The 12,897-nt window shown below is 38.5% G+C and overlaps 1 protein-coding gene across 1 annotated transcript in view; it reads left to right on the top strand.

Moving 5' to 3' along the window:
• Positions 1-12,897, top strand: part of LOC136855511 (ras-GEF domain-containing family member 1B-like) — a 728,968-nt gene that overhangs the window by 847 nt on the left and 715,224 nt on the right.

Here is a 12,897-nt window from a genome sequence, read left to right as displayed (position 1 = left end):
TGGCAGTAATTGATATTTTCCCGAAATTTATTTATGTCATTTAATGGGTAAGTTGGGTATTCATTATAATGTTACATTTGTGTGACTGAATACAGGTAGTGATATGTAGGTTACTTTATATATATATATATATATATATATATATATATATATATACTATATATATATATATATATATATATATATATATATATATATATATATATATAATATATACATACATACATACTTACATACACACACATGTTGTAATATTAATATTTGTGCTAATCTTTAGTATGTGTATACTACTAACAGAAAATAATGGTATTGGTCTGAGAAGTTCCAGTCCTAGTTACTTAAATAACGCCTGTTTGCAAAAGGTATGAGAGCTTTTGCAAGTAATTCGAAATTTATTGGTTCGCTTTGCTAAAGTTGTCGTCATTAAATGGTTGCTTAATGAATACATTGGTCTAAAATAACTCGCTCTTCTCTGTTTATTTCCTTTTTGTTATTTTTTTTAGTATTTTCTGTCTTTGAAACGTTTTGAGTTATACATTAAAGGATGAATACCAGGTATTGTGATTCTCTCTCTCTCCCTCTCTCTCTCTCTCTCCTCTCTCTCTCTCTCTCTCTCTCTCTCTCTCTCTCATTCAGTATCTCGAGGCAAATTCTTCGGCCAACCAGTTATAACATTTACGAGGCAGACCTCGGTGGTTTGGTGACCATTAACTGTTTGCTCACCATTTTACGCATTTCTGTGGCGGGATTGTTGCTTGTTTTCCCGTCGAATAACTCGTGTTTCTCTGGTGGTGTAATATGTGACTTTGCTGATCTTCTCGACAGAGTATATCAGTAATTTTATCTGCCTGGTTTTAAAAGTGTTTTGTTATTCTTTTCTTATCTGAGCTAGAACGACTAAACTTGTGTTTACGTTTTATGTGATGAGAATTATTAATAAGCAGAAAATCGTTATATATATACATGTATATATATGTATATATATACCGTATGTGTGTAATTGTGTCCACATTTTTATTAATATCTATATATATGAGTTATGTATCTGGTTGTCATTTGTACGAGTGTTGGCAATCTCTTTCTGAAAGCATCTCTCCTAAGGTTTACACCTTGGGATCTTACCATCTGAGGAGGGTTTGTATGACGAATATATATATATATATATATTGTGTGTAGGCTATTATATATATATATATATATATATACCTATATAGCCAGTAAGAGTAATATGTAATTTATGAGACATGACAGCCAGTAAGAGTAGAGAGAGAGAGAGAGAGAGAGAGAGACTTAGACACGACATGAATGCAACGCGAGTTGACATGAATGCTTTCTTTCAGGAAGGTAATCAGGCCAGCGTCACAAGAAGAACTCAGCATTGTGTGTAACCATGAGAAATTCTTACCGTTAAAAGAAAAAAAAAAAAAGTTAAATGCTACGTAACAACGCAAAAGAGTGAATGATGGCCTCTTTAAAGGAAACTAGCCTAGCCAGCCAAAAATGGTGTTCTTGTTATTTATGCAACAAGACTATCTTTAGAAAGGAGTCTTGGTGAAGGGTTTCAATCGCCTGCATTGAGATGTGATGGGGACATATTTGTCTTTATTTATAAGTGTGTGTGCTCTATATATATATATATATATATATCTCTCTCTCTTATAACCCAGTTAGCCTCAGTGGGCACATAAAGCTGTGAATAGATCAGCGTTCGATCCTGGCACGAGTTGGAAAGCGATATTGACATATTTGTTTAGGTTTGGTGGCATAATCATTGAATTATGTACCTGGGTTTCGCCCGAATGTTGTGGGTCGTTGCTTATGTAGATGAAGAGAGAGGAAAAGAAGTGCGTTGTTTTTCTTTTCATTATTTTAATGTTTTAAATGCATTTGTCGTAATTAGACTTGCCAGGAGTTAAATTTCCAACTTATTATTATAGATTACTGAATAGGTGTGTAACATACCTGTGGGATTTCGTGGTTCTCAGTCGACTGTTGTGGGTCGTTGCTTATGTAGGTCGAGAGACAGGAAAAGAACGTGCTGTTTTTCTAACTGTATTTTAAATTTTGAATGCATTTGTCATATATAAATGTACTAGGAGGTATAGGCTTTCTAAATCTTTATTATTCAGCATTAAAAAAGTTTGTAGTATGCTTATAGAATTCTGTGGTTTGTATTCGCTTATTCTATAATATTAGTAATATTAGATTAGGTGAATAGGTGCTGTGTCATGAATCAATTATTTTACAGTTAGTTCTTTACATGAGTTGTCATGAAATTTTCAAAATACATAAATAAACAAGTGGTAACGATATATTTTCCCGAGACTTAAACAGAAGAATAATAAGATTCGCTGGAAAACTCCAACGTAAAGCAAGCGGAGGTTGCATTCTCGGATGCAACCTAGTAAGCTATGCATTGCATAGTGTCTGGTTAGCAGTCGGGGCAAGGGATGGGTAGCAGGGGAAATAAACTATGTGGTCAGGTTTATTTACTTTCCGAAGACAGATAAGCGCAAATCTCTTGCCTGGGATTGTTTCAGAGCTCTCTCTCTCTCTCTCTCTCTCTCTCTCTCTCTCTCTCTCTCTCTCTCTCTCTCTCTCTCTCTCTCTCTGTACGTTTTGAACAATGGTAACTTAGCTATTTCTTCATTACATCTATTGTCTTCCAGTTCATACAAAAACAGAAAACAAGAATAAAACTCTCTCTCTCTCTCTCTCTCTCTCTCTCTCTCTCTCTCTCTCTCTCTCTCTCTCTGTACGTTATTAACAATGGTACTTTTTCATTACATCCATTGTAGTTCATATCAGACTGAGACATTAATTCACCACAAAACAGAAAACACTCTCTCTCTCTCTCTCTCTCTCTCTCTCTCTCTCTCTCTCTCTCTCTCTCTCTCTCTCTCTCTCTCAGCTATTTTTTAATTACATTTATTGTCGTAGATACCAGTCTCTTAGACCTCAGTTCACCACAGAACAGAAAACACTCTCTCTCTCTCTCTCTCTCTCTCTCTCTCTCTCTCTCTCTCTCTCTCGTGTTTGCTCATGTGTATCCGTTCATGTCGCCGAGGGACAATTATGTTTGACAATTTTCTGCTTCAAGTTCTATATAGCACGCTGAAACATGGAGAGTTTCACGCTTGGTACATGTGTATATGCATATCTGTATATTAATTTTTTTTCTTCTTTTTAACAGTTATCAGGTCATCTTAAGACTACTGTTGTTTCTTAATTATAAATTGCCATAATTTAAGATATAAGAGAAAAGCAGTCTTACGGAATGAGAATGGAATACTGTAACTTATGGTAATTGACAGTAGCTAGCTGGATTAAAGCTGCGTAATATTGAAGAGATTCAGATCATAGAATGTGAATGACAGCCGTTTGATAATGAAGTTTTGGACTGTGATAGCGAAATGCTAAATAGCCTAAGTCCCCTGGTGGACACACTTTTCTAACTTTTCCTCTCTTATGAGGTGGGTTCATTGCATGCCTTTTCTTTGTGTTGCATATACTATATAATATATAAATATGTGTATAGATATACATAAATATATGATATATATTATATATATATATATAAAATATATGTATATATATATATATATATATATATATATATATATATAAAGAGAGAGAGAGAGAAAGAGAGAGAGAGAAAGATTATGTGTGTGTGTGTGTGAGAAATATAAAGAATCACCTGAGATAATTGCCGTTAAGAAGGGCGGCTCTTGCAAAGAGCAAGACCACCCAGCTTGGTTCAATAGGCTCAGACAAGTTAGGCGTGGGAAGGGATTCAACAATTCATTTTCCCCAAAAGGTTTTTATTCAAGCTTAACACGAGAACATCTCGGCCCGTCTCTCATGCTCCACGCCCCTTTTAGTGTCAAAATCTATGGGCTTCTTGTCTGTTAGGGTGGTTTGGCAGGTCTACCCTAAGGCGCTGAGGAAAATATGAGCATTGGAATTATTGAGGAGCTAGAATCAGGAGAATCATGGTGGTCAGTTGTATAATGGGGAAATTTCCTTCTCTCTCTCATTAATGTGGATTACAATACTCCTATTTCAGACCTGCTGTAACCGGTACAGTTGATATATTGAACCTATATCCATTCTTAATATCATCATATCTTTCTTTTGTATCTTACAATACCATTTTTGAGTGATGCTATCTGGTTCAAATTCTCTTCTCTTAAAGGCATCCCCCCGTAGGGGGGTTAGTGCCGTCAGTGCACCTCACGGGGTGCACTGTAGGCATTACTAAAGATTCTTTGCAACCCCTTTCATTCCTTTTACTGTACCTCCATTCATATTTTTTTCTTCCATCTCGTCATCCACTCTCTCTTAATAAACATCTCAACTGCTTTGAGGTTTTCCTCCTGTTACACCTTTCAGACCTATCTACTCTCAATTTCCTTCCCAGCCCTGAATGACCTCCTAGGTCCCAGTGCCTTGGGCCTTGGCCTAAACTCTGTATTCCATTGCATTCCTTTAAGGCGTCCCCCTTTACTCTCCAGACATAACACTGTCTCACTCTGCTTGCGTTGCGACCCAAGACCCACTTTTGCATTTTCCATTATCGACACCGATTGAAAAGGGAGGGAGGTAATCTCCTGCTTCTTCTCCGTTTAATGAGATTAAAAAAAAAAACGACAGTGTCACTGGGAATCTAATCACGGGGACAAGCCGGGTTACATTGTTGGGTTTCTCGAAAGCAATCTTGCGCTCGCTCGAGCGCGGCCCGGAATTGTCTGGTTTCATTTCAATGAATCTTTCGAAAATCTGCTTTGGGTGCGTTTGGGCGCTCCCTGGAGGAGGAGGAGGAGGAGGAGGGAGGAGGCTTCGTGTCGCGGTGAGTGTCGGAATTTATAGCGAAGGGTTATAGGTTATATATACTGTTATATATATATATATATATATATATATATATATATATATATATATATATATATATATATATATATGTGTGTGTGTGTGTATATATGTATATATATATACTGATTAATGATTTATATATTCACATAGGCTAAATGATAGTGGAAAATAAATAACGGGCTGATTTATATGTTACTATTTATACCAGTGGGAGAAAATCTATGACATTTAAGTGAGCTATTTATATATATAGGTATATATATATATATATATATATATATATATAGATGGATAGATAGATATAGATAGATAGATAGATGGATGGATCGATCGATCGATCTATAGACAGACAGACAGATATAAACGTTCGCAGGAGAAACCGGTTTAGATACTTTTGGCCAAACATTTGGTACACATCGACGTATGTATTCGTGGTATATATTTTGCCTTATCCGTGCTTTCCCCGCGATGAAAGTCGATCTAATCGCACTTGAATGCACAACCAAGAGAAAGCGATTTTAGCATACAAGAAGCGCCCACGTACTAAAGGAGAAACTCTTCGTGCTTTAAGGGGACACATCGCAGTCATATTATAATTGAAAGCGGCGTGCGAAGGTGTTCGTCGCGCCCTCGGCTTGAATACCCAAGTTGACGGGAACTGAGAGGCGGAAGATAAGTCCTGATATGCTAATTAGTCCCACAAACAAGGTCGGCCGGATAAAATCGAAAGGCGAAGTTTACACCAAACGGCACCCGGTAAAAGTTTGCGTAGACTAGGCTAGACCTATAGTGGGCCTTCCTCTGAAGCTCTTGTAGGCCCAGCCTTCCAGTGTTATTGAACAGAGGGAAATCATTTAGGCCACGCCGTTGCTAGATGAATGTTTAGATAGAGTTTACACCAAGGTCTAAAGAATACCTCTTTAGACCTTGGTTTACACAAAATGGCCTGGTAAAAGTTAGCAGAGTAGACTTATAGGCCTTCCTCTGAAGCGGTTGTAGGCTCTGCCTTCCAGTGTTATTGAACAGCAGGAGATTGTTTAGGCCGCGCCGTTGTTACCTGAATGTTTAGATATCCGATAAGGGCTTTAATGGTTTAGGCTACATGGAAGCAGACCTGGCGAAGATTCCAGAGGGGAAATTTAACTGCCCAGGGCTGTTGTAGAAGGAGTTCTTGACGGCTGGAACGTCAGGTTAGACATGTCAGGCCGTATTTTGTCAGTGATAAGGGAGGTATGGTACATACTCAGATCCCTGTTTGTGTAGATATGATTCCTCAGTGTTGACAAAGGTTCCTGGATTTGCTTTGGGAACTAAAAGGTTCAAGAGATTAGAAGTCTTTATTCATGGTATGTTTTGAACTGTGAATATCATCAGTACCTAATTGTTTACTGACCTTATTAGTCCTATGTGGCATAGGCCTATGATTATAATTCATGAAATTTCTCAAAAAGACCTTGCTTGCCCTTTGGTTTTTACTTTTGCCTTCGTGTTTGCTTGAATAATAATAATGATAATAACTCTCTCCTCTATCTATCTCTCTCTCTCTCTCTCTCTCTCTCTCTCTCACTATATATATAGACATATGTATATGCATATACATATATATATTATAATATATATATGTATATATATATATATATATATATATATATATATATATATTATAAAATTAATGGTGAGTTCTTGTCGGTACGTAACCCCATTCTTGTAGTTCACTGGGAATCTAGGAGCGACTTGCCATTAGTATCTGCGTCATATCTGGGTCACTATCAGAGACCCTTTGTTTCGCATCCAGTTAGCGAGGCTGTCCCCGAAGTCCCATACAACGTCATCAGTCCGGAACGAATCCTGTGCTTCTTATTTACCCGTGGAAGCAATCAGTCAGATGTCCGCTTGCCGTTCCTGCATTTTATGCCGTGTGCTTGATGGGAGCGCAATTAACTCCATTGAGTTCGTGGCATATTAATTAATGGTTCGTGATGTGCTTATTTTAGGCTGTCAGTTAGTTGAAACTGTCTGATGTCATTTTTTCTGGAATTGGCGGATTATCTTGAATGCTTGTTTTTTTTTTTTTTATAATTTTAGTAGGAATGTTGGGATGCGGTGGGAATTGAATTACAAATCTGATGTTCTTTCATTTTCGAAGTGAAGTGATTTTGTGAATATATATATATATATATATATATATATATATATATATATATATATATATATATATATATATATATATATATATATATATATAAACTGAAAGGCGCAAATCATCTTTGTATTGCTCCCAGACGGGTAGCGTCAACCTTTGACCTTTTGCCTCAAAATTCCAGCCAGTTCATCGCATCGGTATTGGCTGGGCATGTCGCGATGTAGTACTTTGCTTGCTTCAGATGTTTTTCTTGTTGCTTAATTTTGGCTGGTAAATCACTTTTTTTTTATTTTTCATTCCCGCGGATTGGTCGTCAAAATGTTGCTCTATCGTAGATCTTTTTTTATTTAATGTTTTTTTTTATTTTCCAGGTTCCGGTTGTTCCATATCATTTGGCTGTTTCTGGGAACATGTTATTTTTTTATTTTTATTTTTTCCGGGAGAAATTGTTCATCGGATGAATGTTCAGTCCATCTGTTCTTTATAACTTTGACATTATACTGTAGAATAAACTTTAGAACTAATGTATTTATATTCTGTGGATAGCTAGGAGCCAATGCCGATGTATAAACACATACATACCTGTACATTAATGTAGAAAATGAGTATGTATTTGTATCTATAAGCTGCTCATCTCTCATTATACCATTCAAAATAAGTTACTTAGTCCTTCACTGAACTGTGACAGTTGAATGTGTGTATGAAAACTGTCGTGTCATCCCAAGTATCTAAATTCTGTGCGTACTTCTGAGGCGTATATGTAGGCCTAGGCCTAGGTGTATGGCAAATCTAACCGCCGAAAGTAGTCGTCAAATTGAATTGATTATTACTACCATCGATGGAAGTTACATTGACAATAATCTTATTACAAAAAATTGTATTAAAATTCCTGCTGTTTTTTTACAATTTTGACTGATATCTAACTATTACTGTAAATAATGTAGCCAGCTACAACGTTACTATTGTTATCGGAACAAAATAGTGTCGTTTCTTCCGTGACTGATCTAACAATGCCACACACAGCCTGCGTCGCAGAAAAAAAGGAAAAAAGATAAAAAAAAGAGGGAAATAGCTAATTGTTAGCGCCAAATTCCTGCGTCCCCTCAAGTTTTACAGCGCGGGGACGGATCAAGAAAGTTAAGCCCTATCTCTGTTGCCAGCACTAGGCCTAAGTGTAGCTCTTAGCAGTAGCCAAACCTAGACGGCGTTAACATAGGGCCTAAAACTCTCACTCTGTTTATTATTATTGTTATTCTTGGTTTTTAAACGATCTTATTGTTTTATAGATCCAGCGCTCCGATAAGGGTTTCCAATAAAAGCAACGGCACGTTGGGCCTTCTGCCTATTTAATGGTTGAAGTTCGTCGAAGCCGGAGCCAATGAGTTGTTGACGTCTGATCCTCGAGTGATCATAAGAGCTACCATCCCCCCCCCCCGCCTCCGCGTTCCTCCTCCTTCTCTGTGTCTACTCCTACTTCTACTCCATCTATTCCCTACTTCTCCGGAGGATTAAATCCGCCACATCTTTTCGTGAAGTCGGAGAAATACCGTCGGGTTTGGAAAAGCCGAATTAGATTGCTAGGTCTCGGAACTACTTCCCTGGGAGGATTACAAGGTCCGTTTCCTCCCGGCCGAGTTCCATTTAGCTTCTTGTAGCTTTAGCGATTAATTGTATAGAGTTTGTTATGGGCTACTTTTTTTACGGAACGGCCGAGAGGATAGACAGTTCTGTGCCCTATGTCTAGGGCATTCCTAAATGAAAAGGGAAGAGATGGGAAGGAAATAAAGAGGCGAATTGACTTGAATTTATGTTGGACTGTTATAGATATTAGAGGAAAAATAGACCTATTATTTAGTTTTTCAAAGTGTTTGGGTTTACGAGCCTGACTTTAGCTATTAGTCCATATTCCTTAAGAGATCAAGAATAACAGGACTTCAAATCTAGTTCGGTCATTATATTCCTCGTCATTATATTCTCGTAAAAGAAAGATTACAGTTATAACGATGACATTAAACTTACGTAGTAAGGTGACAAAAAAACATGCAATTAAAACTTTAAATTTTGTCAGATATGAACTAGTGGATCATCCATCACATACTTCCTGTGCAGTTATGATATTTATTTATTTTATTTTTTAGTAAGGAAACGAACGAGCACAAAACATTTGGAAAAGTTACTCCGAAAACGTTGCATTCATCATGCCATGACAACTGCAGCGCTCGTGTTTAAAGTTGCTGGGCTAATTGCCTTCAAACTGACCAACTGTTGACCGTCTCTAAAGCGCAGCTTTCGAGTCAGGATGAAAACAAGTAGAAAATGCGCCGAAGTTTCTTCGGCGCAGTCGAGTTTTCTGTACAGCGTATAATCAAGGCCGCCAAAAATAGATCTATCTTTCGGTGGTCTCGGTATAATGCTGCATGAGTCGCGGCCCATGAGACTTTAACCACGGCCAGGTGATGGCATGTCTTATATCTTTGTCAGATGCATGATTTTGGCTAACTTTAACCTTAAATAAAATAAAAACTACTCAGGCTAGAGGGATGCAGTTTGGTATGTTTGATGATTGGAGGGTGGATGATTAACAGACCAATTTGCAGCCCTCTAGCCTCAGTAGTTTTTAAGATCTGAGGGCGGACAGGAAAAGTGCTGACAGACAGACAAAGCCGGCACAATAGTTTTACAGAAAACTAAATCGCAGGAATGTTTTGGAAGGCAGTTTTCGTTTGTAGGAAAATAAAATCTAATTGCTGAATAAAATTTTATATACAGAATTTTTTTCTGTGCAGATTTTTTTCATTTGACGCGATGTTTTTAAAGAAAATTGCCGTCGCCAGGAACAATTTTAATTTACTATCGAATTTTCTCGTATGTTTATGATTTTATACCTGGTGTTATATTATTTAATTATTAACTGAAGGTCTGAATTAATTTCAGGAACGAATATCATGCTTAGATGGAGATTTAATCAAAACTAAAAGATTGCAGAAAAATATTCAGACATCTGAGCGTTTCCCTTAAATGAACTATTTTTAAGATGGAGGAATTATCTAACATAAAAACGGCTTTATTTCCATGCCATCCACCGTGGAACTAATTATTGTTGCGCTACCGTTAAGTCTTTTTGCTCTAAAACTCCCCTCCTTTCCATTCCTTCATTTTAAAAGGGCTTCTCAGATCTCAAAGCTCTTGTGAGAGTTGTTTGAGCGAATGGCTGCTTTTCCATCACCTTGACAACCGCTACCGCAGCCCAGCGTGGGGTAATCTCCTGATACATGACTGGGTATAATAATTCGGTAGTGTCGGATATTGGCAAACTGCAGTATATATTTTTTGTTTATTTTAACTTGTATGATTCTTTTTTTTTTTATCGATGATGCAGTACCTTCATATGTTTTTATATATACATATATATGCGTATGTTGTGTGTTTACATGCGTGTTTATTATATGTAGGCTATACGCCAACAATTTACACGTCTGTGATGAATATAGGCCTACGTGTTTTATCATAATGAAGATAAAAATGGCTTATATGCGCTCCAGCTACCATTACCAGCATTGACGAAACTAACCCCACTACTGTTATATATGTTATCACATTAACAGCAGTTGGTACAACCTTCGAAAAGCTTTACACCGAACGAAGTATCTTATTTCAACTTCCTTCCATGTGCTTCGGATCGATGTGAGAGGGTGATTTGTAGGTAGGAAGTAGACCGGAGCACAAGGTGTTCGTGTTTCCAGAGGCGCCGAGATTCGAGTGATGTGGGAAAAGGGTGTTCGATTCACTCTCTTCCGGTTTCCGTTAGTAACATTACCGCCGTCGCCGTTGCCACGGCAACTGGCAACGCCAGGTGTGGACAGGCCGGTTCAATTGCTCATTAGCGTCGTTAGCTTCCACCTGTAGGTTTTATTCAGGATTGAGAGGTGGGGGTGGGTGGGTGGAGGGAAGCAATAGCGGATGATTTAGGATGATTTACGCTGCAAATTGGCAACATCCTCTTGGCAGGGGTGGGAGGGAGGGGGGTGACGATTGTGTAGCCTATATACTAGGCGAGGAGAGGAATGTTGGAATGTTATATTCATTCTGCACTGAATCTGGTAACAACGAGGGGATAACAATGAACCTTTTGAAGAAGCATCCTGGTCCAGGTGGGGAGAAGAAGAAGAAGAGGAGGAGGAGGAGGAAGGGAGGTGGTGTGTACCCCACCCACCCGCCTACTTTTCCCTCCCACCCTCACGCCTCACTACCCACTTCGCCTCTCGGCTCCACTCTTCCATTCAGTGGCGGTAATCGATAGGTTTTTCGCACATCTGCACGGACCCACGTCCTTAGCGAAGGCCCAAGGACCGGGCTGTCACACCTGGGTCTAAAGCAAAGGAAGAAATTCAAGAGAAGTGTGGTTTGAGGGGCGGGGTGGGGGCTGGGGAGTGTTGGAGGAGGACCGGGAGGGTGGGAGGTAGTAGTCCCGTCCAAGGCGCAAAGAGAATGATGGTTATTTTCATCAATCACTGAACTTAGCTGTGACTGAGAGAGAGAGAGAGAGAGAGAGAGAGAGAGAGAGAGAGAGAGAGAGAGGTGTCTCCAAGTGGTGTAATCCTCGTGTTGTTTGGCCAGATCTGTTACACTGATATATGATCTGTTGATTTTGAGGAAAACTCGAAGACATGGATTTTAGGATTACGGCTCAACAAGAACCTAAAAAATATTGCTGGCAGATTTTCTTCTCTCGTATTGGCTGGTGGTATTTTTTTTATATAATATTTATTTGTATTTTACTTGTTTTTCTATTGTATCCACGTCCTTAGGATACAGGGAAAAATACAGGAAAGTGGTTGTACGATATTTCCAATTTTTTTTTATATATTTAAAGGTTGCACTTTTGTAGTAGACGCTAATGCACCAAACTTTACTTTAGACTCTTGTTGATAAATTATAGTCATTCCGGTTACCATTGATTGAAGCGGAGTGACTTTATATTGTATAACTTAACTTACTCTATTGCCAGTGCTTTGGAACTCCTCTCCCTCTTTTGTTTTCTCCGATTCGTGTATCTACCATCTTTCTCTTTGGCTCTGCATTAATAACATTTTTGTAGGGCGTTAGGCTACGCACTGCCAGTGGGGTTTGTAGATATGATCTGAAAGAAATCTCGCTCGCTATGTTTAGTGGCGTTGGCTGGGAGGAGTAAGACGACATTCTAGGTAATTGCTGTACGCTTTGAGGTTGACCGCTTACTTTTACGACTGATTTTATTGATTTTTAGTGGCTTTTTGTACCCTTTGTCAGATTCCATGAGATCTTTGACCGTTGCTGTATTCATAGTATTTATAATAGTTTTCAGTACGTTCTCATCACAGCCAAATTTTTTTGAATGGTACCATAACATTTTCTCTTTTGTTTTATTGTTTCATTGTCTTGGTCGCACCAAAACAACCAGACAGTTTGCGACAGTCTCCGGTACTTCCGTCTTTCCAGGAAAAGCAGACGAATGACGTCACTTTCTCTCTTCGTATAGTGCTGATTTCCTGCTGTCGTATCCCCAGAGCGCTCCATTCACCGTTGAATGGCGGAGATAATAGGCGCTTCCTGAAATCTGTTGAAGAATTAGCCCGAGATGTCACACAGAGGTGTCAGAGAAACCACGTAAGGATTACCGGGATCAAAGTACACGTTTTTGATGACGAAAACTGACGCTTGAGGGGTTTGGTAGATTCGTGCTTTCAGTTCTTGATAACCGCTTGGACTTTGGGTGCCTAGAATTTTTAATAATTATACGAATGTTGACGGCTGTGTGAACTATATTTCTACACGAAACTTAAGTATATTACAAACACAGACACACACCCACACACACACACACACACACACAAAGGCTAGAA

The sequence above is a fragment of the Macrobrachium rosenbergii genome, chromosome 31 (genome assembly GCF_040412425.1).
Source record: "Macrobrachium rosenbergii isolate ZJJX-2024 chromosome 31, ASM4041242v1, whole genome shotgun sequence".
NCBI lineage: Eukaryota > Metazoa > Arthropoda > Malacostraca > Decapoda > Palaemonidae > Macrobrachium > Macrobrachium rosenbergii.
The sequence above is the reverse complement of the archived record's forward strand: the minus strand, read 5'-3'. Positions and strand labels throughout refer to the sequence as shown.